Raw genomic sequence first — 24,363 nt, 5'->3', positions numbered from 1 at the left:
TTTTGCTCATCTCGATGGCTTTGTCGAATTGACAGTATTCTAAAAAATATGTCGAAGTCCATTGTTTATAACTCTTTTTCGGCCGACAATGTGAACTTATTTATACATCTGGGTCTTCCGTCATTTAAAACTTTGTTCACTCAAACGGTTGTGGTAAGACATTTTAGGAACCCTGATTTCAAACAAGAATATGTTGCTCCCCGTGCACTGCGGAAAACATTGCGTTTTGTAGTACCGCACTGCAACACAAGATTTGGTAAGGCTAGTAGGTATGCTTATGTCCCAAGAATATTCAATTACCTTCCTGATCATATATTTACTGCAACTTCGAAACGAAACTTGAAAAAAATGTTGAAGGCACTGTAAGATATGTATAATACTACATTTCTCTTTTCTTGTTTCTTGTATTTCTTTTGTCACTGATTTCAGCTGATTTTCTGTTTCATTTTGTGTGATGAACTTCACGAGCTTGTCATTTCTGTACATGTTGCCATTTTGACTTTGTTTGCCGACATGCCGGGCCAAGTCACGCAAGCCACTTCGTTGGCTTTGACGGGCCTGCCTTCTGATGTACGATTATTGTAAGATGACAATAATAATAATAATAATAATAATAATAATAATAATAATAATAATAATAATAATAATAATAATAATAATAATAATAATAATAATTATTATTATTATTATTATTATTATTATTATTATTATCTGGGGCCAAATAGTAATGGAAATTTTCGCCGAGCAACTGGAACTCTGCTGCCTTGTTTGAGACTGTTTTATGAAGCCCACAACAATTATGCGTATTCGCTGTGCGGGATTTATTTGAACAAAAAAGATAAATAATAAGATTTTATATATCTAGTAAGATAGCCAGTAAGCGTCGTAATGCAAATAATAGACCGATAATGCCTCTAGCGCCTTCTTAAACATCACAGACAATAACCCATCTGATGATGTGTGCCCTTTTGGTAGCAAATCTCATGGCGCGAATAATGTTTATTCAATCTGCCACCACAAGATGTAAAGAGCGGCCAACGAAAAAGAGTGTCCTCTTCATCCAATTATAAATAGATTTTCTATCTGTGTCACAGTGCCATGAATATCCAAGCGCTCGGCGTCAGCTTTCCATTAGAAGCAAAAATATGAAATACATCCTGAAAGAGAGAGACAGAAGTCATAAGAAAAAAGCAGGGAGGTTAACTGAATGTTGATCCTATATATATAGTATATAAAAATGCTAACACAGACAAATAATGTAAATGTGGCTGAAGTACAAAAACAACTGTAATGATAAGGCAGAACACATCGCTTCGTGCAGTCGAAGCTTTCTTAGTCTTTCATGGGCATCAAAAAGAAAGCTGGCACGCCGTTGCAAGCTTTGAAGTAAGCATCTTTGCATCACATTTACAACGTGCAGATTGCGGCAACAGGTCTACAAACAAGGCTCGGTCAAACCCAACAGCTGTGCTGCTGCAGTCATCATCCCGGGAAAATCCAAAGAAATCAAGTTAAAAACTTCAAGTGTTACCACCTCGTTGGGTGCGGAACTTGCGGGTGCGGAACATCGCAACAATGGGCCGCCTTTAGTGATTCCAAGGAAGCCTTTCAGTGCATACAAAGCCCAATATGCCATGGACCCAATCAAAACCTTCCATCAGAAATTCGACAGGTATATCATCGCAGCCATTACAAGGGACACGACACAATACTTCAGTGGCTTCTAGGAAACTGCAGCATCAGCGGGAATGACCACGCCGACGAAGCCGCCCGATCTGCACATGAAAGTGGTCAACGTCTCTTGATTCCGCTTTCACGAACAGACGCTTCGGCTGGGCTGCCATTTATGTCCGGTGAATGTACTATGCCCCTGTGGGACTCGAACGTTTTCACAACCTGTCGTTTACGTTCGTTGACTCCGGCCGTACGGATTCACATACCGCCTGGGTTACCACGACGTGAACAGACCATGTTGTACCCTCTGTGGCTAGGCGTTGCATGTACGAACTCATACGCTTTTCTTATTGGAATGGCCAACAGTTCCACGTGCGACACATGCAACCGCGATGAGACGCCCGCACATATTATCTGTGCCTTCCCGCAATATAGTGAGTGCAGAAAGTCGAAGCAATCGTCCACTATGAGAACTAAAAGCTTTAGGTCAGTGCTCCCCAAGAACATCTGTGCTAAAGGCCTTACTCACGTTACTAAGGTCCCTGCTGGCTAGGGGCCTTCACGATAGACTTTGAGAACGCCGCTCCCTGCCGTTATATAGTTTACGCGATTTGTTCGTGCTTTTCGCTCCCTCTTCCCCTTCTACTCTCTGTCTTTTTTCCCTCTACTCCCCCCCCCCCCCCTACAGGGTAGCCAATCGGAACTATTTCTGGTTGACCTCCCTGCTTTTCCATGCATCCTTTCTTCTTTTCTTGTGACGGACTCTAACTGATGATGTGTGTGCTGATATGTGCTCTCTCTCTCTCTCTCCTCCACATCTTTCATCCCCGTTTCACTCCCCCCATCCCGCTCCCATGTGTAGGGTAGCCAACCGGTTGCGTCAAACTGGTTAACCTCCCTGCCTTCTCCACTTTTTCCTTCCTTCCTTTTTTCCTTCTTTACTTAATTTTGGAGAACTAGGTCTCGGAGCACAGCACGTGGTATCTGCAATGTTTCGGTGTTTTTATTTACAGATTAAGAAGAGTCCATGGTTTCGGGTCATCTCTTTTCTCGTTTCAAAGCCGTCTTAATCTTCCGAGGGGGTCCCATTTGCAACTGAGAGAAAGGGTATTCTGCAGTCTTATTTATATACATCGGCCACATCGAGTGGCCATATACATCGGCCACTTAAATTTTTTTTTTAATTGCCTGAGGCAGATAGCACAACCAGACACTCGTAGAGGCGGACATTACTTGCAAAAAAAAATTGAACCGCATGACTGATAAAATAGCAAAAATTGAGTAATTAAGTTTTGAACTAATAACTTTTTGGCGCTATCGGAATTTACAAATTCTAGCCAGAGAGTTCGCCAAGCGGATCTACTTGGAACGACTCGTCAGGATTACACCAGTTTCCAGATTTTAATTCCGAAATTGCGGAGAAATGCAGTTGCGTTGAAGATACTATTGTGCTTCAGTGCAGAAAACGGCGTTTTGTTAAGAAATTAAGTGGAACGAGAGTGCATATTTACCGCAAGTTTCATGACGAATATCTTGTAAATGGTGTGATCCAAACGATGCTGCGATATTTATTTATTTATTTATTTAGTCATACTGTTAACCCTCACTTGAGGGTCATTACAGGGAGGGTCAGTAATTGCATTGTACATAGAACATAGAACAAACATTGGAGAATTGTAAGAGAACATTTGTATACATAGAACATTTGTAGAAAAAAAAAACACAGCTACATGCAAGGAACAAATATCAGCTATACAGCGTGAGCGAAATACTTATCAAGGCCAACCACAAAATGACTTATAGAATTTTTTTGTACCACATCATTCGGTAATTCATTCCACATTTTAATAACGTCAGGAAAGAAAGAAAAGCGGAATAAGTCTGTTCGAGCTATCATTGGTTGCACGAATGTACTGCGTGTTGTTCGTGGTAACCTTTTGTGAAAGAGCGTCAGATAATCATCCTTGTTTATTTTCACATCTGCGTGTAGTATTTGAAAAAGCAATTTCAATCGCTGCTTCTGCCTTCTTGATTCCAGTGGTTCCAAGTTACATATTTTTAACATTTCAGTTACCGAGTCACGTCGTCGATATTTAGAGCAGATAAAGCGAACTGACATTCTTTGAATTCGTTCTAGTTTATGTTTTAAAACCTTTTGATGGGGGCTCCACACAGCACCAGCGTATTCTAGGCTCGGACGGATATATGTCTTGTATGCAATCAACTTGACTTCTTTCGTCGCCTGGCGTAATTTCCTTTGCAAGTAGCGCAACTTCCTGTATGTTGATTGACAAATATTTTCAACATGAGGATGCCAGTTCAATTTATCTGTTATGGTTATACCCAAATACTTGAAGCTACATACTTTTACCAGTATATTATCAGCAATATTATATGTGAACGAGATCACTTCCTTTCTTTTTGTTATGTGTGTGTAAGTGGTTTGTTTTAAATTAATTTCCATACCCCACTTTTGACACCATGAGCTTAAGTTTTGAAGGCACTGGTTGAGTTTAAATTGATCTTCCCTGCATGTTACCGGACAATAAATTAGGCAGTCATCTGCGAAAAGCTTAATTTTTACAGGTGATTGGCCAACTGCTGAAATATCATCAATGTATAGCAGAAAAAGTAGTGGCCCTAGTATGGAACCCTGCGGCACGCCCGAATACACCTCACGATTTCCTGAAATGGTATCTGCCACTCTGACTGCTTGTTGGCGATCAGTTAAATACGCTCCTATCCAATCGAGAACATCCGCACTAAGACCGACATTGCGAAGCTTGAAGAGCAGTTTACGGTGTGAAACTTTGTCAAAAGCCTTCGCAAAATCTATGCATATAACATCGACTTGTACACAGGCATCTATAGCAACACAGAAATCATGAATCGTTTCGATCAACTGCGTTACAGTTGAAAGGCCACTGCGGAATCCATGCTGAAACAGACATAATAAGTCATTTTGTTCCAGAAATTGTCTGATGTATTTTGCCACTATATGTTCAAATATTTTACAACACACTGATGTAAGTGACACAGGCCTATAATTGCTCAACATTGTTCTATTGCCGCCCTTGAAAATTGGTACCACAATTGCTCTACGCCAATCTTGAGGTGCCAAGATATGTGCCATTAGGTAACTGGTTAAAGAATTAATGATTCTTAATTACCACATTAAGCATTTCAATTTTCTGTAAAAGTAACGCCCACCTCTCCGAGTAGGCCACCTGGTTGACTAGAATTGCGCTATCTGCAACAAGTAATTAAAAAATAATAATTTGAAAGTGTACGCGGAAACACCCGGTATGTCTGATGATGTCAATTTTCTCTTTGTGATTGGTAGGTAGTTCAGAGTAGCTTATTCCTGTTTTTTTTTTTTACAATACTCAACTGCCCTTGCTATTCCTGAAAGACTTTGCTGACGGGGATGATTAGAGACGCATCAGGGCTAAGCTTGCAATAAGGGTACATGATTTGCGTTCGAGCTTAGACATTATATAAGCCCAAATGCGGCGATTGTGACGTCATGCGCACCTCTGCAGCAGATGTAGGTTAAACGAAAGTTACATCCAAAACTGCAACAACGGGCTAAAAAAACTTCCTTCTCTTTTACATAACGAAACATAGTGTCTTTGCTAATACATGGGAGGAGAAAATAGTGTAGTTGTTATTGGGTGCGATATCAAATAGCTGCACCATATTGCAGCTATATAACCAGATAAGGAATGCCATGTTTAATCTATATGAAATTAGGGATGGCTACAACACAAATTATGAGGTGACAATGTTGAAGTTTCGAAAGCTAACTTCCTTCAAGAAAAGTGTTTATATTTAGACGCACAAGCTAATGAAGTCGAAAAAAATAAGACTTTAAATAAACGGTTCGAAAAATCACGTGCATACACTATTTTCAAACTTGAACATCGCGAAAATGGTGAGAGGGCTTTTAAAAAGCCGGCACTGTTTATTCTGAAGCTTGCTACTGCAGCGGTTCATGAAGCAAAGTCTTTAAGTTTTTAAAATATATCTCCTCGTTATACGCTTTTATACACAACTACATTGAAAAGAGTACTGTGTTCGCGTTATACTGAAAATGTGACAACTCCTTTACTTTGAACTTCTGTGAAAGTTCATAACTTGTGGACCTAAGAGTTCTGTTACTCTTTGGAAAGCGCGAGTTGATAGCTAACGAATAAAGAGCATAGGAGAAGGCGGGGGAGTAAGGTGGCTAATCGGCACGTCTTGCCCGTAACATTCTCAAGAAGCACAAGACATCTGTTTGTAAGCGCAAGGAAGGCGAAGTCCAGATGCGAACATTCTATGCACTAGCTTTGCCCGGGAGTTCAGGCAGATATTAGTTTTATTCTCAGCAAAAACATATCTAGGGTAACGTTTCCGTTCTTTTTTTAATGCATATTTTGTTTCATAATTCGCTTTATGTGAGGAAATTTTGTTTGCGTCATTTCCCAGCGCCTACAGCAGCTTTTTTTTAAGTCACGCCTCTCAAAAGCACCAACAAGGGGAAAATATTCATTCCATGCATCAAAAGAACTTCTTTCGTGTGGCGAAGAACTCGGAAAAAGGCATTCAAACACACGGAATACCGACAGATACACTTGATATAAGTGCAAAAGAAATTGATAGGTGCATATTCAGCGCTTCCATGACTAGTGATTGTTCCATATACTTCGATGTTAAACATGGTGCAAGCGCTGGATATACATCCTTTTATTATCGTAAATATCGAAAATACTGAGAATTTTGCCGACCAGCGTCTACACTGCCGCTGTGCTATTCCAAGTGAATCCGAACGGAAAGAGACTGCAGGTTCCTCGCCGCACGCAAGTAAACAGAGAGGTCAGTGCCCCTTCACGCATATATTTCTTTTGCTTCTGTTTTTTCTTCTTTGACACTCTGATGGCGGCAATCTGGAAATCTTTGAGGTCACAATCCTAATTAGATGTCTTAAGCTAACATCCTTCCACAAAGCGCCCAATCACTTGAAACGAAACTTACGCCCACAGACAGCCGCACCGCTGCTTTCTTCACTGTTTGAATAGCCATCGGCCGTGATTCCTGTTAAAACTTTCTTCTAGCTATTTCTTTTGCCTTTCATAAAATGTTTATCTGATAAACTGTTTATCTTATAAAATGCTTATCTCGTAGTCTTTCTTTTATTTTCTTTTGTTTTGCTTTGCTGAGCACGCTGCTCTTTACTCGTGAGCGTAGGGAAAGAGGTGCGAGGTCAAATTGAGTGCAATAGAAGCTGTCCCAGCCAGACATTAGTCGAGTGGTTGTTGCTAATGTAATAAAATTTAAAAGTACGCTTGAACTTATCGCCATGCTCAAAAGGAGAACTTGTAACTTAGCCCTTTAATGAGGGCGCATTCATATAGATACGCCTTCCTCCCACTAAAAAAGTTAGTTTTCTATTTCAATATGCAAATCAAATCGGATATAAGCATATTGAACAAACAGAAAAGAAAATATATTCTACTGAGACTTCTAAAGCAATAGGGAAAGAGCACTAGTTAAGAAGCATGCAAAAACTTCACTGGAGTTGTCTAAGTATGCGTAAGCGAGCCCCCAAATTTCAGTTATTCCAGTCATGTTTAAATTTACCTCACCACCCAACTTCAATTAGCCCACCCCCAACTTTCAAGTTGGCTCAAGCCCACATTTAAGCTGGCCCACGATCAAATATGAAGTTGGCGCACCCCCAAATTTCAGTTCGCCCAAGCCGAAATTTAATGTGGCCCATGGCCAAATTTCAAATTGGCCCGCCCCCAAATTTCATTTCGCCCATCTCGCATTTCAAGTTCCCCCACCCCCAAATTTCCTTTGACTCACCTCTAAATTTCAAGTTGAGCCAACCCAAAATTTCATGTTTTTCCACCCCTACTATAAGCTTCCTTATGTATTTTCGAAGGACCCCTATTTATGGGTATTTTGTTCTAAGCTTATTTTTTTATTTAAAATGTTCATTACGGCTGATAAAGCTACTAATAATCTACGTTTACACCACTACAACGATTAAGCTTGTTAGTTTTGCAAATTACGCATTTTTGTACAGATACACGACATTAAACTTTTCTCATGACGGCGCTGAGGCAATCGCAAAACAATGCGTACGCATTAAAAACTGGAAGTGTACTTCACCCCTAACCACCAATAGCTTCGCTTGGAGTTTGCACAGGTAGAGTTTGGACAGGCTTGGAGTTTGCACAGTACCAACCACAGGTGAACATTTGATTTGTTTTACATCACGTGTGTGAAGCCACTGTAGCTTGCGATCTTGCATCGATATCTCTCCTCTGGCCCTGTTTCTCTGAAAAACGAATCGCTTGCCAAATTTTAGGTTCCTCGCCCTGTGTTGCTGCTCTAAATTGACAAATGGCGCTTGCTTCATCATATTTATTGTAGGCCGAATACATTTAGCCGGAATCTCATATTCACGATATGTTGTCCTCACTCATATAAAGCAGTAGAAATACCTTAATGACATTGACACGTTGTTCTCGAAAGGCGCTTTGCCTAATATGAGGGTGACAGCCCAACAGAAATAACACACATGAAGCTAAAGAAACAGACCATAGCTGTTTGGAGTCTATCATCAAGAAAAAACAGTTTGAATATACAGATCTATGGGAAGCGCCGAATCAGTATCTGAAGCAGTGATTTGAATGATGCAAACAGGAGAATAATAGGAAGTGCACTGAAATGCTCCTAAGAACATTTGTGGCAAAGAAACATGTACATAATAAAGTTTGTCTCAAAGAACCACTGGCTCAGTACTCCAGCGACGCTAACGAGCCCTCCATGGAAACCGAACAAGCCAAGTAGATTCTTCGAATAAAATAACTGGTTAAGTTTCGCCGTCCTGAAAGATATTTTCTTGCCGGATACACTTCGTATGGTCATGAAAGCGCAGGAAAGTGAACTCAGGCTGTAATTTTAAAGGAGTACAAAATGCGCTTAAGCTTCGACAAACAAGAACGACATTGTATATTGAAGTCACCGGTGGAAGCAATGGAAGCCTGTGTGTGGAGCACGTATGTAATGGTGACAGCTGTGAATGACAGCTGTCTCGACGGAGAAGGAAGAGACGCACAAAATGAACTAAATATAGGGAAATGGATGGTGAAAAAATCTGTTTAGAAGCTCAGCGCTGATTGAGAATGCGGAAAAGCAAAAAATATAAAGTTAACAGCATCCTAGAATGACAAATGCTAACAGCCCCACACATTACGAGGCATCAGCACAAATGAGGCGGGAGAATGTGATTCAGTGCCCAGGCGTGGAACGCGATTTCAAAGCTACGACCACTCGACAGTACCAGCTTGCCATCGGAAGCATTTTTTATGGTGCTTCATAATTGCACGGCTGTCACTACCAAAGTTTCTAGGGCTGTGCCTCCCAGCAAAGAAAAAGAAAACCATTGAATTTACTGCCACGTGCCACGTCAAGCGCACATTTATTACGAGTTCTGAAAGCATCGCGAGATGAAAACAGCTTGGACTCAAACAGCCACCAGTGCATCATTGTTGTCTGTAAGAAATGTTTGAATCGCTGACAGCAGTGTTTTATTTCTTTGTCTTCCCTAAATAATCATTTCAAGCACCCTCTCCATTCCCTTCGTCTCGGCACCAGAGGTCTATCACGAATGATGGTGCGTTCGTGCAATAACCGATGGTTGAGTGATATGGCAATGATTACTGTACGCTGATGGGCAGTCACGATAGTGAAATGGCCCACGACGTCTCCCCATAAGGGCGTCGAAAGTGACTACAGGTTGGCGCGGGAATGAACGACATTTGCGTTTCGGGCGGAACGTTTTCGCCGAAAGCGGTAATGCTTGGCCTTGCGTGGAACATAGTATATGGAGTGTGGTTCGTAGCTGGATATGCAGTTTAAGTTCGCTTCGATAAGGTTACGCGGCCCTCATACAGGCAGTGTATTTTTGAATCCTTTCGCACATTTATATATTGAGATTGTGGCACTTCCTGGGCTTTGACAGAAAACCTGGAGCACTTTCGCTTCACCACAGTTTTCGAACCTTTCCAGAAAACCGATGACACCCTTTGGAATTTGAGAGAGGTAACAAAAGCTACATCAATTCGTAACCTTCCCTCAGGGTCTCTAGAATTATTGGCCTACGTACTACGTAGACATGTAAAATAGCATGAAAGCTTTATTACAATGAGTCATTTATTAATCTTTACCAATGTGCAAGCTTTGTTTCTATGCTTTTACCCAGAGACGGTAACAAACCGGAACTCTTAATTCGTCTCGCAGCTTTCTTTCTGTGTTTCTTTCCTTCCATTCTACTTTGCTAATTCTGCAAGTACTTTAGAATTTAACATTTTTTTTGTTTTTTTTATATAAGCAGTAGCTGGATACTGCTGCAAATATCGGTTTATATCTCACACGCCTTCTTTGCAAACTCAAAATACTTTGCGTGCTTGACTGTACTTCTCGTGAAACTTATTTTTGTGAAACCTACTTGGAGAATGCTAACACAATAGAAAGTTCATGAGAGATTTTATTTATCTATAATAAAATTCATATTTACGTAGTTATTCTGCCGTCTACTAGATATACAACATACCGCAGGATATTTCACCGTCAAAGCTAGAGCAATATATTCCAAGAATTTCCTAGTCCGTATTGTAGATTGTTTCTTGTACATATTCAGCTGATTTTCATTTTGTTTTAATCTAACCTGATGGCTCCGTTAATAGCACAGCCTGTGGCGGTCGCAGAAGTTATTCTGTTGCCCATTGTTCAACCTTTTCCAAGGAGTTCACTCAAGCAAGTTCAATTATTTGTTGTTCAACGTAACGAACAAAATCATGAATGAATACAGAAACCAAAGAATAAATGAACCAAAGAAGATATGACTGACCAGTGCCACTCTGACCAGGCTAAGAAAAAAAAAAATACAATACTCGTCATACTCGTCAATGAGTCCATGAGGAGATATACCGTTTTTTTTTAGCTTTCATGTATTGTTTCCACCACATCAGCATTACCACCGTAATGCCAACGTGTGATCTTAAAAAGTGTTCTGCAAAACACGTGCAACAAGTTTAGTTGACTTTGCTGTAGATGAAGATATTCGCCTGGCACCCGGCAGCGAAAATGCCATTATGCAGCGGAAATGGAAGAACAAAACAGGCGTCAGACGTTTCGCTGCTCAGTAGCTGCTGGAAGAGGTATGCGTGAGGAAATGGATAAGTATCAGCAATTACTAATGTACAATTACAGATGTCACACTGGGATATTTGTTTCCTCGTGTCCTTGTTATATTTGCGCTGTTCAACCTCAATATCTTCCTATCGCTTCTTTCAATCGTAGAGCAAAAGTAACCTGGAATGTTCGAGCAAAATAATCACAGGATGGTCACGAGTGTGTAACGTGAATGTTTAAACATTAGGCTGTGGAGGAAGAGAAGGGAATACTATGCAGAAACGTTCAATTTTGTCACCTTTTTTATCTCAACGTAGTGATGACGGCCTTATGATCGCTAATGTGCGTAGCCGTAATTTCGGCTAGCTTGAAGTAGTATTGGTAAACGATGCTGTCACCGACAAACACGAGCCATGGTTGAAGTCCCTATTTTTTTACTACCCTGGTGGCATATTAGGACTTCTACACCATGCGCTTCTTGATGGGTGCGTGCATAGACCTTTTGTGTTCGATGCTTCGAGGCAACTAAGTGATAATCGTGTCCAGATTGGCAGATACGTATACGATTTGTCTTTTGAAGCCATATTAGCCTTCGGTGTACATTAGGCGTCCCGACTGCATGCCCAGGGAGAAGTCAGTCTCTCACCTGTCGCTAAGTGGAGGCTGGTGAGGAGGCTTGGGCGGATACTTGTCGCCATTGGTTGAGGACAGATGAGGAACTTGGCGTTTGGTGACAAGAGGAGCACAAGCTAAACTTCGATATGTCGCTGTCGGGAGGCTCCAATGCGAGTTGTTTCGGGAGGGCCGGAGCCATGGCTGTGAACGTCGTTCTTGAGCCACAAACGATTGCACAACTAGCAGTTGTAGCTAAATATTTCGCTGAATGCCTTAGTTACAGCCCCTGTCCCGATTGCCACGTTCGCTTTTCAGTTCCAGTGTCTCGCTTATGCCTCTTCAGCTCGAAGCATGGGTTAGTGGGGCCTAAGAGGTCTGCTTGTATTTTTGTCGCTAGAAGGGCAGGTCCGTCACTGCTTCTGTGGCTCGAAGCGATGAGTCATATCCCGTATATCGCCTTGATGCTGCCTCCCTACCACGCAAGGCATAACTGTCTTGGGGGGCTAGTCATTTCCGCTCCTGATTTCGATCTTTCTGAATCTCTTAGGTGGTTAAGGGTCCTGCCTCTTCTATGAGATTCTACTATACTGCGGCCTCAAACTGCAGGGATGTTCATTGGTATGCCTTTAGGAGTGGCTCGCATCTAGACGCAGGCGTTCTTTCTGCCGCCAGTGATACGCGGAGGGCATATGGTGGTGCTCAAAATAACAGTTACTTTAGGTCAACATGACATTAGGTGAAGAATTTGAGTCCCCGTGACCAAACTTTCTTCTCCCATTGGTAGGACGCACAAGCTTTCACCAATGAAACCCCGTTCTAGTACACTGGGAAAGTTTGCGTCTCCGATCGGCGCCAACGACGCGAAACTGAGCACCGAGCTAACAAAATCTAACGCCTCAAAAATATCATGCTGGAGTAAAAGTAGGCACTCTTCAAAAGCACAGTTTCTATGCGGGTAGCTTCATGTTGTCTATCTTCCACGCCGTTGCCTATAGCCTGCCAGAAAGGCGACAGATTCCTCACCGAAAATGCATCAGACGTTATCAGCCACGAAACAGCACCATTCGCAGCTGTTGCGGATGAATGAGCATGCTACAGACCGATAGAACAATTCGTGCTCTTGAGTGCTCGTCAACGTGGCCATTGCCACAGCTGCCGATTGCAAGTGATTTAATCACGCTGAATTGCTTGTCTACATTCGTTGTTCTTGGGTAGCTCGAAGTTCTGGTCTGCGTTGAGGGTACTTAAAAGATCGTCACAATGTTCTAAAATATGCGTTCTGTTGAATTAGTTTTGATTTACCTCAATTCACACCTCCAGCATTTGGTGTACAATTTGATATGCCGCAGAATATATTTCGTGTAATGGCTCTTGAAATGAAGCGATCAAACATAAATGCCCTAAAACAACATATTTCTGGCATCTATGCAGCGTGTCGAAAATGAAAGTGAGTGAGAGCACTTGAACAACGCGGCAATTATCTGTCGTTTTGGAGTGATATGCCCACTTAAGACATAAACGCGGTACTTGTCCTTTAAATTGGCGCTCATCTAAAATCAGACTGAAGAAACTTTAGCTTGGGGCCACCTCAGATTTCTGTATACACCTGCGAAGCGCAGAAATACTCTGACGACGGAACGGGCTCACCGATTCGAATGAAATTTGTTGCTTTTGCACGCAAGAGTTAAATTCTTGTAACCATAAGAACCAGTATTTTCATTCATTACCGTGAATTGTTTGCTAAAATTGCTGAAATTTGTAAGTTTAGAAGAAATAGAGGCGTGATGTTTACAAATCCGTAGCTCTGCAAAGAAAATATATATCGCTTATTTGTACACAGCCCCTATTAAAGAATTTAAAATGGACAAACATAATATTTGAATGTATAGCTAAAGTAAGCTGGTTTTCAGTGTTTGACGAACGTTTGCGCAAGTTCTACTTAAAAGTTTAAGCATATTTGATAGCGGTGTATAATAATCTATTTTGTCCACTCTAGACGTATATCTATGTGCGGATTACGAAATTGAGACATCCCTTCTTTTTAGGTTATGTAATTATTGAGAGGTTGGTGCCTATGCGTGGCGCCGGCTATTCCTCTTCTCTTAAATGATAGTTATCATTGGAAAGTTGCCAACAATAAAAAAACTCAACTAATAAAATGTATTACAGATGAACAAAAAAATTGACATACGAAATCTCAGTACTGCAACATAAATAAATGTTCGCGCAACAGAAAGGTTTACATAGCATAAATACTCACAAAACTGAAGTGTTCACGCGCGACACATGAGTTCACAGAGCATAAATGTTCACAGAACCAAGTTGTTCACACAGATGTTGGGCACTGGCACTCTCAATACAACAAATGCACATGCCACATGAACACGAAGACATAATGAAGATGCAATTAAGGGTTCCTGTTAATAATAACAATTGAGCAATAACTATTGCACGACTTAGTAATTTTGTAATATTTTTGATTCCTGCAAACGTTGTAATAAGGCGCGCGTAGCGATGTTTCAAAGTTTTTCTGTTGACCTAGAATTTTTCCTAAGGATAGGGGCCAGCTATCCAAGCCATGTAGCTTTTTCGAAAGGTTCTCGCGGGGAGCATCCTGATTTTTACAGTGTAGAAGAAAATGTTCTGTCTTATTCAGCCTCTTCACATGAGTATGTAGCATTATTAACTTTTCTTATGCTATACCAGAAGCTTTTAGTATAGACAGTGCCTAGCCGACGCCTATGAACTGTTTCTTTAACAGATCGACTAATGTTAAACGCAATATTGAATTCTATTCCAGGATCCATATTATATAAGTGAGAGTTCAGCGCATCATTTATGAACCAAGTTTCCTTGGACAATCAACTCCATAGATTATTCAATAGACATCCCGCATCACTCGCCGCTAGAGGAAGTAGTGAGAATTCAATCTCTCGATGTGCTGCATGTGCCGTATGATCAGCTGTTACATTTACTATGATTTCGCAGTGACTTGGAATAAACTGGAAAGTTATGTCATGTTGTAGATCTTTCGCTATGGCGTATGTCTTCTGTATTTCATATGTGAATGGGCTGTTTGCTTTTCTTAAGCTGATTCCATTTAAGCACAGCAATGAGGCTTGTGAGTCACTCAGAATTACCCAGCGAGATAGTTCTGACTGCTGACATACGTAACGTAAAGCAGAAAGTATTGCGGAAAGTTCTGTCGTTGTGGACATTGTAAATTTGCAAAACTGATAAGCTCTTTTCTCTTGGTATGCAGATGTATAAAACGAAGATGTAGAGCTTGGTTTCTGATCCATCCCTATGCACGTGAACGCGATCTACGTACGTGGTGTAAAGATATGATCAATTTAATTGCTTTATCGCAACTACGGGCATATCATGTTTGCGGCCTACTCCACGATTTGAAGTGACTATTTTCGGAATTGCTAGTTGCCATAGGGGATGAGTTGCGCAAGTAGGCCAGTATTCGTAAGAATGCAATAAGTGTTTGTGTCACCGTATTTCTTCATCTATGCGTGCAGCGGTTCTATCCTGAAGGTCCTGGCATAATGGATGTAAGCGTGTGGTGTAGCCAAACTAAAAAAAAAAAAGTGATGGCAAGTTTCTGTAGATCTTAGCGCATGAAAAGTGTACCTAACCCTGGAAGATGCACGAGGAACACCAAGACATATGCGAAGGCTTTTGGCCAGCAATGTTTGCATTCTTTCCTCTAGGTTACAAGATATTCAATGCAGCATAGGAGCAGAGTATGCTATTCTTTGTCTAATGATTACCGAGTGAATGCGTAATAAAGAAGCGGTTGAACTACCCCATCTCACTCCAGTAAATCGACGAAGAATGTTGATTAGGTAGTTGACTTTCTCCTCTAATGCTTTTATTTGGGAAGCCCATGATAGCCGCCTGTCTATGATAATACCTTAGAACTTGTGTTGCCGCACAAGTTGGAGATGCTGAGATTCTAGCAGGAACTGAAATCTCGTGAGACACTTTTTTGTAAGAGAAGTACAGCAGTTTTCTCATGTGAAATAATATCTCTGCTTTCCAAAAAAACAATAATTAGTGCTAGGCCAGCTTGGAGCTCTGTTGAAGGGCTTGAGTACTCGAGTCAGATGCCCATGTGCACAATTCGCCTGCATATAGTCAACAATTCATGGTAACAGGCAGGATATGGGGTAATTCAGCCTTAACACAGGTAAATAGAAATTTACTAAGTACACTACCTTGTGGAACGCCTTGATTCACTTTTTGATATGTGCTTTCTCCATCAGCCGTTTCAATAAATATTTCCCTGTATCTTAAAAATCCACAATACATCGCAGTGTTCGGCCAACTATTCCTAACTGAATTAACCCATATTGTCATTAGTGTGGCTGACTCTGTCCAATGCTCGCTTCATGTCTAGAAACACTGCAATGGTGATTCTTCTACAGGTGCTCTCATGAAGTACGCATGTCATCATCATCATCAGCAGCAGCAGCAGCCTGGTTACGCCCACTGCAGGGCAAAGGCCTCTCCCATACTTCTCCACTCCCAAGTACGCATGTAACGAAATCTAAAATAGCATCCATCGCACATTGGCACATGCGGAAGATCACCATGTTCGAGCAGTGCGTTGGTGCATTCTGTCGACCACTGAAGCCAGCGTTTATAAGCTTTTCCATAAATTTACATAGGCAACTTGTTAGACTGACAGCCCGGCAAGAATCAAGCTCTAAAGAAGTTTTACCCGGTTTCAGTATCAAAACGACTCGCGCAATCTTTCAGGAAGGAGGAAGACCTTCCAGTATTCGCGCATCGCTGAGTAATTTTAACAAAGTTGTTGTGGACACAGGAGCCAGGTTTTTCACTGCCGCATATGTGACTCCATCAGGTGCAGCCGCTGTCCTCTGGCGGCACGATACAAGTCCGTTCTTTATTTCTTCTAATGAAAACGGCTGATTTAGGTCATAATGATGGCTATTGGTAGAAAAACTGGCCGTTGCTTTGACTTCTTCGATAGGGTGGCTGTATTCAGGTTTGTTTACTGCTGTACTTGGGCGTGTAATAGGCTGACAGAACTCGTTTGCGACGGTCGTTCCCAATACTTTCTGCACTAAAGCTAGAGCTCTGAATGGCTGTTGGTGCGTTATCGGCCCCTTCAAAGCGCGCAGATCATTCCATAATTTTGATTCAGGTGTAAGGGGACTAAGTGAAGTGCAGAATTCCTGCTAGCGATTTGTACTTAGGCGCTCCAGCTGCCGACCCATACGATCATACATATTTTGTCATTCTCGGTAATCTTCAATAAGATCTATTCATCGGTATTTTCTTTCACTTGTGCGGTGTATGGTTCTGACGCTTTCGTATTCAGAGTCTACACCAGCGTAACCTTCGGAAACCAAGCTTTGAACAAAGGTTTGTTTTCTATGAGCAATAATACTTCACTGCTTGACTTCTAATGTGATATCGAAATGGCTACAGATTTGTTACCTTTTCAGAGCGCCAATAAGTGGAAAATGGCCGCCTACAATTCTGTATTAAAATAGGAGAATGATCACTCCCTCTTCTTTCAATGTCTGTTCTCCATGTTGCTCCACATGCAATATCGTTTGAGCAAAGCGTGAGGTCCAGGTAGCTGGAGTAATTAAAACCCCATAGGAATGTAACTGAGTCGTTATTCAACAAACATCTACCACTCTTCTGAATTGCCTGATCTAAGTCATTTGCTCGACGGTCACAGTGGGCGCTTCCCCACATGACATGGTGTGCATTGAACTTTCCGCAAAATATAACATCTTTTCTTTTTTTCTGAAAGAGGCCCATGAGTGAGGAAAGTGAAATATTTGTAGAGGGCTGCAGAAAAACACCGACTATAGCGATATTTACCCGGCCATTGTAAACTTCACATGGTACGTTTTAAGGGATGTCTCACGCTGCGGCAACTAATAACGCTGACGGCAGATCTCTTCGAACACAGATCATCGCTCTGCGTAGTCTGAAGATTGAGAGGACGTATAAACAACGTGGTTATCTAATCAAAAAACGTTGCCTACATCGGCCTCTGTAATACAGAACACTGGAAAGGAGAATTGAGCCACCGGTTTTCTAAAAGCTGCACACTTAGAGTTAAGACTATTCGCGTTCCACTGGAATACGGCGATATTATAATAGCAATTATTCATTCCCCGCCTGCGCAGTGGCGGATGTAGTGTTTTGCAATATAATTTGTTCCATCGACAGTACGGCCTTTACCTCCGGGAGGTTATTAGCCTGTAGAATCGCGTCATGTATGGCTTTTATATCCCAAAACAACATTGGTATGACAAGTTTAGCAATAGACGCAGACGTGATCGTCTGTTTCGCTACACTTACTCGTTGCGGTTAGCTCGTATTCTGTCACATGTTAGCTTTGTGGCTGCTCTTCTGACGAGATCCCTCCGGAATTTCATGGCGAGCTTGACATTGTCTTGGTGATGTCCGAAAACATTGCCCTTTGTGCTGTGGTCGCCTTGCGACTTTTGCATATTGCATAGAAGTGGTCGAGGTGGTTGCACTGGGTTCATCGTATTCATGTTTGGTTGCGGTGCACGGCGCTGTTGTGTTCTACCATAAATAATGTGGTGTTGGTGTTCAAGACAGGCCGCTTTGTTCTGCGGGCATCCAGAAAATGATGCAGTGTGGGGCCCATTGCAATTCGCGCACTTATGTTCTCTTATAGACTTGCAGTCTTTGTGGTGGTGGTCTTCTGCACACATTTTGCAGACCCTTGTTCCTCGGCAGTTTTTCGCTTAGTGGCTAAATCTCTGGCAATTGCAGAAGCATCTGGCTCGCCCCAGATATTCTTCGACGGGATGGCAAGTGAACCGAGGTGCACTAGCTCAACGATTGGTCAGTCATAGCGGAATTGCAAAATTACACTTCTCAGAGGGCGCGATTCTACGATGCCACCTGCTTGACGAATGTAACGAGTCCGGCATCTAGCTGATGTCACTCATGCCTCTCTTAAATATTCTGTTAATTGTTCTTGACTGTATTCTAGACGTACGTTTCTGATTTAGCCAACATTTCGTATGCTTGGCTCCGGAATAAATGGCTTTGGTAGTAAGCCAGCCACCTGCACACATGAGAACAAACTCTTCGCTAAGGTTAGTGGAGCCACAGTGACTCAAAAACTTCTGTCTTTGCTCACTCGGAAAGAATCTACTTTCTTTTTTGCTTGCGCAACGATTTCTGAGGCTAAAGCATTTCGATTTACTTTCCAAAGCGTTCTCATTTCTTGAATTGGTCGGAATACCAAGGGAATTCCCTCGAACCTCCATTTTTTTATATGTCACAAGATTGAAGGAATTTACCTCCTCATCAAGTTCAATCTCTTCTTCGCTAAAGGAGTACATCGATGTCTTCTCATTCACGTCGTCGATCGGATCTTCCTCTCTCACCTTTTTCGCACAGCTTGCTTTGTTAGACATGCTCTCAGCTTTCCTCTTCACTTCCAGGACGAGTGTTGGTGGTCAAATGTAGAAAACCCTCGAGGCTTCATGCTAGCTCATAGGCCCGTCAGTTCCGAAGCCATGCTGCGGCAACGGCGGCCCTTGCCATGCTTGCACATCTCCGCTGCTGCCTTGCCCCTCCGCCATGATGGCAGTTGAATGACAGCGCTTGGTGCCGTCGAGCCGCTCACCGGCATCAGGGATCGCGGCTGACGATGTCCTTGAGGCTGTAAAAGGGTTCCACAATAGCCGCTCTTGTGCCTGATCAGCCTCGGGAGCTATATTTATTCCTCTTCTTTGCGTCGCATTGCTTTTTATTGCTGAATTACGAAGTTGTACGCTTTATACGCGTATTCATTTCTTTTGCACATTTCAAGGAATAAAAAGAAAGTATTCATTGCAATATTTGAAAATTTGATAGTTCCAGTTGCTAGGCTTGGTCTTTTTATTCGGAAGGCAAGAAACGTAATTAAAGCTGGTCCTGTGGTTGCCGAGAAAAGCAATTTCTCTGTTTTCAAGTACTTTTATGAGTACCACCGAGCTAGACTTTCCCCCTAATCCATGATCATGCAGAAGACATGATTATTATCCTCGTGCTGGAAAACATGCGCTTGCCCTCTCCTTCAATTTTCATTTTTCCCCCTCTGAAGCTACCGAGACTACTCCGGTGATATACGCACACTAGTACCTAATATATGCACGCTGGAGATGGTTCCGCGTCGCCCACTATTTTGGTCAGGTGGGCTCGTTCACGTGATACGCTCTAATCACGTCCTAATTACGGCTCCCACTCACATTTTACCGAATACATTGTCTCCGTCGACCATTTCGCTGTTGACATCTTGTCCCTTAACATCGATAATCTGAAGCCTTGGTGAAGTACTTGTCTACAGACAGGTACGCACGCCAACAATATCAGCCCTTAACGCTTAACGTCGCCGTCTGCGCAAAGACTGTTCTCTCTATATTGGCCTCAAAGTTTCTTCCTATTTGAAACGCATGGCATTCAACGTGCATTCAAGCGAGTTTGACAATAACATAGAACAAAAATTAAAAAAGAAAACATGCCGGGATAACGACGCAAATGAAGTTTGGTGAATCTGCTGTTCCAAGTGCAAAAGAACGGCAACACGGTTCATGCTATTGACCCGCAAGTGGTCGGTGAACCACTGTCCGTGATTTACGAGGAGAGCTGCGTACGTTCAGAGTAATACAATCGAGCGGTTCCGCACTTTCGCCTCACCGCACCAGACGGCGGAGGGCAAGGGAACCAACAGACGCCTCCGCAAATTGGGTTAGCGTAAAGCAGCTGAACTTTACGTCTGATGCCCTATCGCAGCTTACACAACGCCTTCAGGGCAATGCGAGCACGTTGCTTCAATGGAGGAAAAGGAGGCGAGAAAGACAAATTTCATTAAGGCACTCATCAGTGTTTTTTTCCTATCGAGAGCTTTAAAAGGGCGCGTTGAGCCGCCGGCCAACGTGTTCGAGGATTCACTTTGTTAGGCTTCTCCGGCACGTCTAAGATTTTGGAAACGGCAGACAATGCTACCCTCCCCTGATATTTCCGGAGCTCACGATACCAGAGTGCGCGCTGTGTAGAATAGAGTGGTAACCTCTACGCGCACGCTTTTCTTTTGATGATACTATATCCCAATGCCGGTTCATTGAGAGGAGTTGAAATTACCTGCGGTATAACGTAATATTTAGATTGGGTTGCGACAAGAACATGCATGGAAGCCTCGAGTAGACTGTACAATAACAAACCTGCAAACTTAAAGGAGCCAGTAGGATATTCTTTCAGACGACCGTAATATCGCTTAATGATGGCCTTATGGATGAATAATATCGCTTAACAATGGCCTTATGGACGAAACCCACGTCTTATGAAGAAATACAGAAATGTTGTTCTAAGCGCGTCTAAATTTTGATACAATGGCAAAGACAAGAACAGGTTCGGCATCACTGACGGTATGTATACCAAGCATTCGTGATAGTTTCGAAGAAGCAATCTTGTGCTCAGGCTGAAAATCTCATTTTCAAATGACGATGCGCCATCTACAAACTAATTTCTTAATTGATAAGCACTTTAGGTCGCAAAGAAACACCTGAGTTGGGAAATATACAGTTACGCAGGTGTTCTAAGTTAGATATTACCGCGCTTGTGATGATGCAGCGTCAACCGTAATACAGATGCGCGGTGCACCCTGACGCCACAAGAATTAGATAGCTTAAGATTGTTTAAAAGAGATATAATGCCGTCGATAGTAATGTCGATGGATGTCATGTACTGATAGTCTAAATCGGGAACGTCAGGTAGGGTGGAGTGATCTTCAGTACTAAATATAGATGAAAAATATGTGTTGAAGCATGAAGGACACTCATTGTCTGGAAGGGGCACATGGTCGCTATCGTGTAAAAAAATGTGATTACTGTCGCGGTTCGGAGAGATAATTTGCCAGAAATTTCTAGGGTTGGATTTGAGAAGAGATGGAAGGGCATGTGAAAAATATTTATCTTTAGCCGTGGATAATGCGGAACTGTAGTTTTTTAAACATTGATTGTATTTTCCCAAGCCGATGGGGTGTTAAATCGTTTAGCACTAGTGTATAAGCGTTTCTTTTTGTTTCGAAGACGGCGAAGAAAACAGGTGAACCATGGGTTCGATTTACCATTGGATGTTTTGATTAATAGGATTTACTGGTTTACTAACGACTGTAGTTTGTCTCGAAAGAGTACCCATTTTTCCTCGACCATTCTACTGTAAAAGGAAGGGAGAAGTGCATTGTTGAAAAAAAGATCTAGGTCACCATTAATGGTAGTATAGTCACCCCTGTTATAGTTTCGAATCGTTTTTTTTTACTATACCCGTATATGGTAACGGAATATTAAGGGTTAATTGGAGTAGATTATGGTCGCCAAAACCATCCAAGTATGTTATTTGCTGAACTGTTTCAGGGTTGGTTGTCAGTACTAAATCTAATATGTTGGGACCGCGAGTGGGTTGGTTGACAATCTGGGAGAAGTTGAAGTCTAGGGTTAAATTAATGAAATCTAATGACATTCGACAGGTAGAGGTTAGCTTTGCCCAGTCGATGTGTGGAAATTTAGAATATCCTAATAGATAAATTATATCCGCTGAGCAGGCCTTAATTGCAGTAGTAATACTGTTACAAAGGTCGGTGGCAAAGGTTTGAAGTGAGTCGGGAGGACGATAACAGGCACCAATGAGTACCTTTGTAGAACGGGTTAGACAGGCGGCCGAAACGATCTCGAGATTCGAGTCTGAGTTACCGTAATAAGATGTAATGATTTTTTTAATGGCAAGAATGACGCCACCATCTCGCCTGTCAAGGCGGTCATGCCGGTAAATTTTGTCAGTGCGGGCGAGAAAAAAAAATTCATTATCAGAAACATCTGGATGCAGCCAGGTCTCGGAATCAGAATCTATATATATATATATATATATATATATATATCAGAATCGGCAACTTCAAGAAAGGATGAAACCATTTCATGCTTTGATATTAGGCTTCGGATGTTAGTACATGATAGTGATATCGGTGTTATAATGGGAGAAGATCTCGATTCTTGACGGTCGTGAGTGCACGTGCGCCTCTCATGCTATCTATTCGACCGCACAACATTTTTGTGTTGCAATATCATAGACATATGTTGTACCAATACGCAGCCTACCAACAGATAACCTATACGGCTTGTTTTGCGTCTTCGCAAATTTTATCAGTTTTCTTCTGGCTCGGCGAGTGGTAAACGAAAAGTCTTCGCGTATGAAAAATGATGAGCCTTTAAGCATACGTGCAGCTGCAAGTACCTCTTCTTTGTCCTTAAAAAATGTGAACTTTGCTATGAGGGGCCGGTGCTTGTCTGCATTGTATTTGCCTACTCGACGTACACGTTTCAACTGTGCGCCAGCTATGTTTATGTCTAGCTTTTCTGCGCAAAACTTTATTATTTTCATCTGTGATGCTGCCCAATCCTCGGTTGGGTCATCTTGAATGCCAAAGAAAAGCAAGTTACATCATCGCAGCCTGTTTTCCGTGTCATCGCACCTAGAGGTGATTGTTACTAGCTGATTAGAAACACCATGCAGAAGATCGGCTCCCATGACTGAAGCGGCCGAGCGCTCTGACGGAGCGCTTGCTTCTAGTGGCGTTACCCTTGCGTTAAGAAGTTCGATTTCGCTCTTAGCGGCTGCTAGCTGGTATTTAGTACTTTTAAGTTCAGCATGTAGTAGAGCATTGCCTTGCTCTAGCTTGGTTACTTCTTTAGCGCAACAGTCTCCCCCTTCCTAGCGCTTTTGAGTTCAGCAACGAGTGCTGCATGTCCTTCCTCTAGTTTAGAAATCCTATCTACGACGCCAGCAAAAGCCTCAGCCTCAGACTTGGTCATCGGACCAGGATTGGGCTCAACATCACCACAAAGGATGAGCAACGATTCCAGCAATAGACAGCATAAATCAGATGAAGTAGCCAGCGCTCGTTTCAGTACATCTGGCAGCTCTACAGAGCACGACCCCTTTAACAAGCAGTAATCGCTGGTCTTCACACAAGAAGCACAGGAGAGGTAACTAACCTGCAAGAGAAGCTTGGGTGAATTCGTCATCTCAGATGTGGTGCCGTGCCCGAAGCCGCCGATGTCTCGATGGCTTTTATAACCGCCGCCGGTAGTGCAGAGAGTAGCAGTGCCTTGTTGCCACACGCGGTAGCTGAATCCATCTGAAACAGGTGCCGGTGACGCGGCATGTGGCCATGGCAGAAGCAGGAATCCAAACTCCGGTGGACATGAACTCAGCAGGCCACAGCAAATGCCCTAGGAACCGGTAGCCTGCAAGAGCAGCTTGGGTGAATTCGTCATCTCAGATGCGGTGCCGTGCCCCTCGAACGGTGCCGTGTTCTCGAACCCAATAGCTTTTGAGGCACTGTAGGTTGTTGTCCCGGAATATTTATCACTTTTCATGGTAGCGAAATGAGTTTAAATTGGCGCATTGAAAACTGTTGGCGACTTCACCTTTCGCATTGGTCTCTTTCGTGCCATGTATTTCGAGTACGTAATGTCGTCTTCAGCAAGCGAAGCAGGAATAGGCGGTACACTGCACCACAAAAAATATACCGTAAAAATTTGAACGGGACACTAAAGCGATGGCCTCGTCAGCTTTCTGGCGTGAACAAGGAATGACAGAGGGGAATAAAGAGCCGGAATCAACATGTTTGTGACAGTCACAACAGAATATATGCGTGCGTATGAACTACTCAGTCTGGCCAAGCCTACAAACGCATACTAAAGCAGTTTCACATGCTAAACCAATTGTAAATTATGGTACGAGAACGAATCCATTTATTTCAGAAAAAACAAGCGATTGCTATGTTAGCGTTTCGTCTATGCTCATCAC

General features: G+C 42.4%; 1 long non-coding RNA gene across 1 annotated transcript; it reads right to left on the bottom strand.

Moving 5' to 3' along the window:
- Window positions 1-1,055: 1,055 nt before the first annotated feature.
- On the bottom strand, window positions 1,056-24,033 carry LOC135904572 (uncharacterized). Its single transcript, XR_011513389.1, has 2 exons — window positions 23,547-24,033; window positions 1,056-1,157 (listed from the first exon to the last, which is right to left on the bottom strand). It is a non-coding gene; the product is annotated as an uncharacterized lncRNA (long non-coding RNA).
- Between the last annotated feature and the right edge of the window lie 330 nt (window positions 24,034-24,363).

Source organism: Dermacentor albipictus, chromosome 1, assembly GCF_038994185.2.
Source record: "Dermacentor albipictus isolate Rhodes 1998 colony chromosome 1, USDA_Dalb.pri_finalv2, whole genome shotgun sequence".
NCBI classification, from domain to species: domain Eukaryota; kingdom Metazoa; phylum Arthropoda; class Arachnida; order Ixodida; family Ixodidae; genus Dermacentor; species Dermacentor albipictus.
The sequence above is the reverse complement of the archived record's forward strand: the minus strand, read 5'-3'. Positions and strand labels throughout refer to the sequence as shown.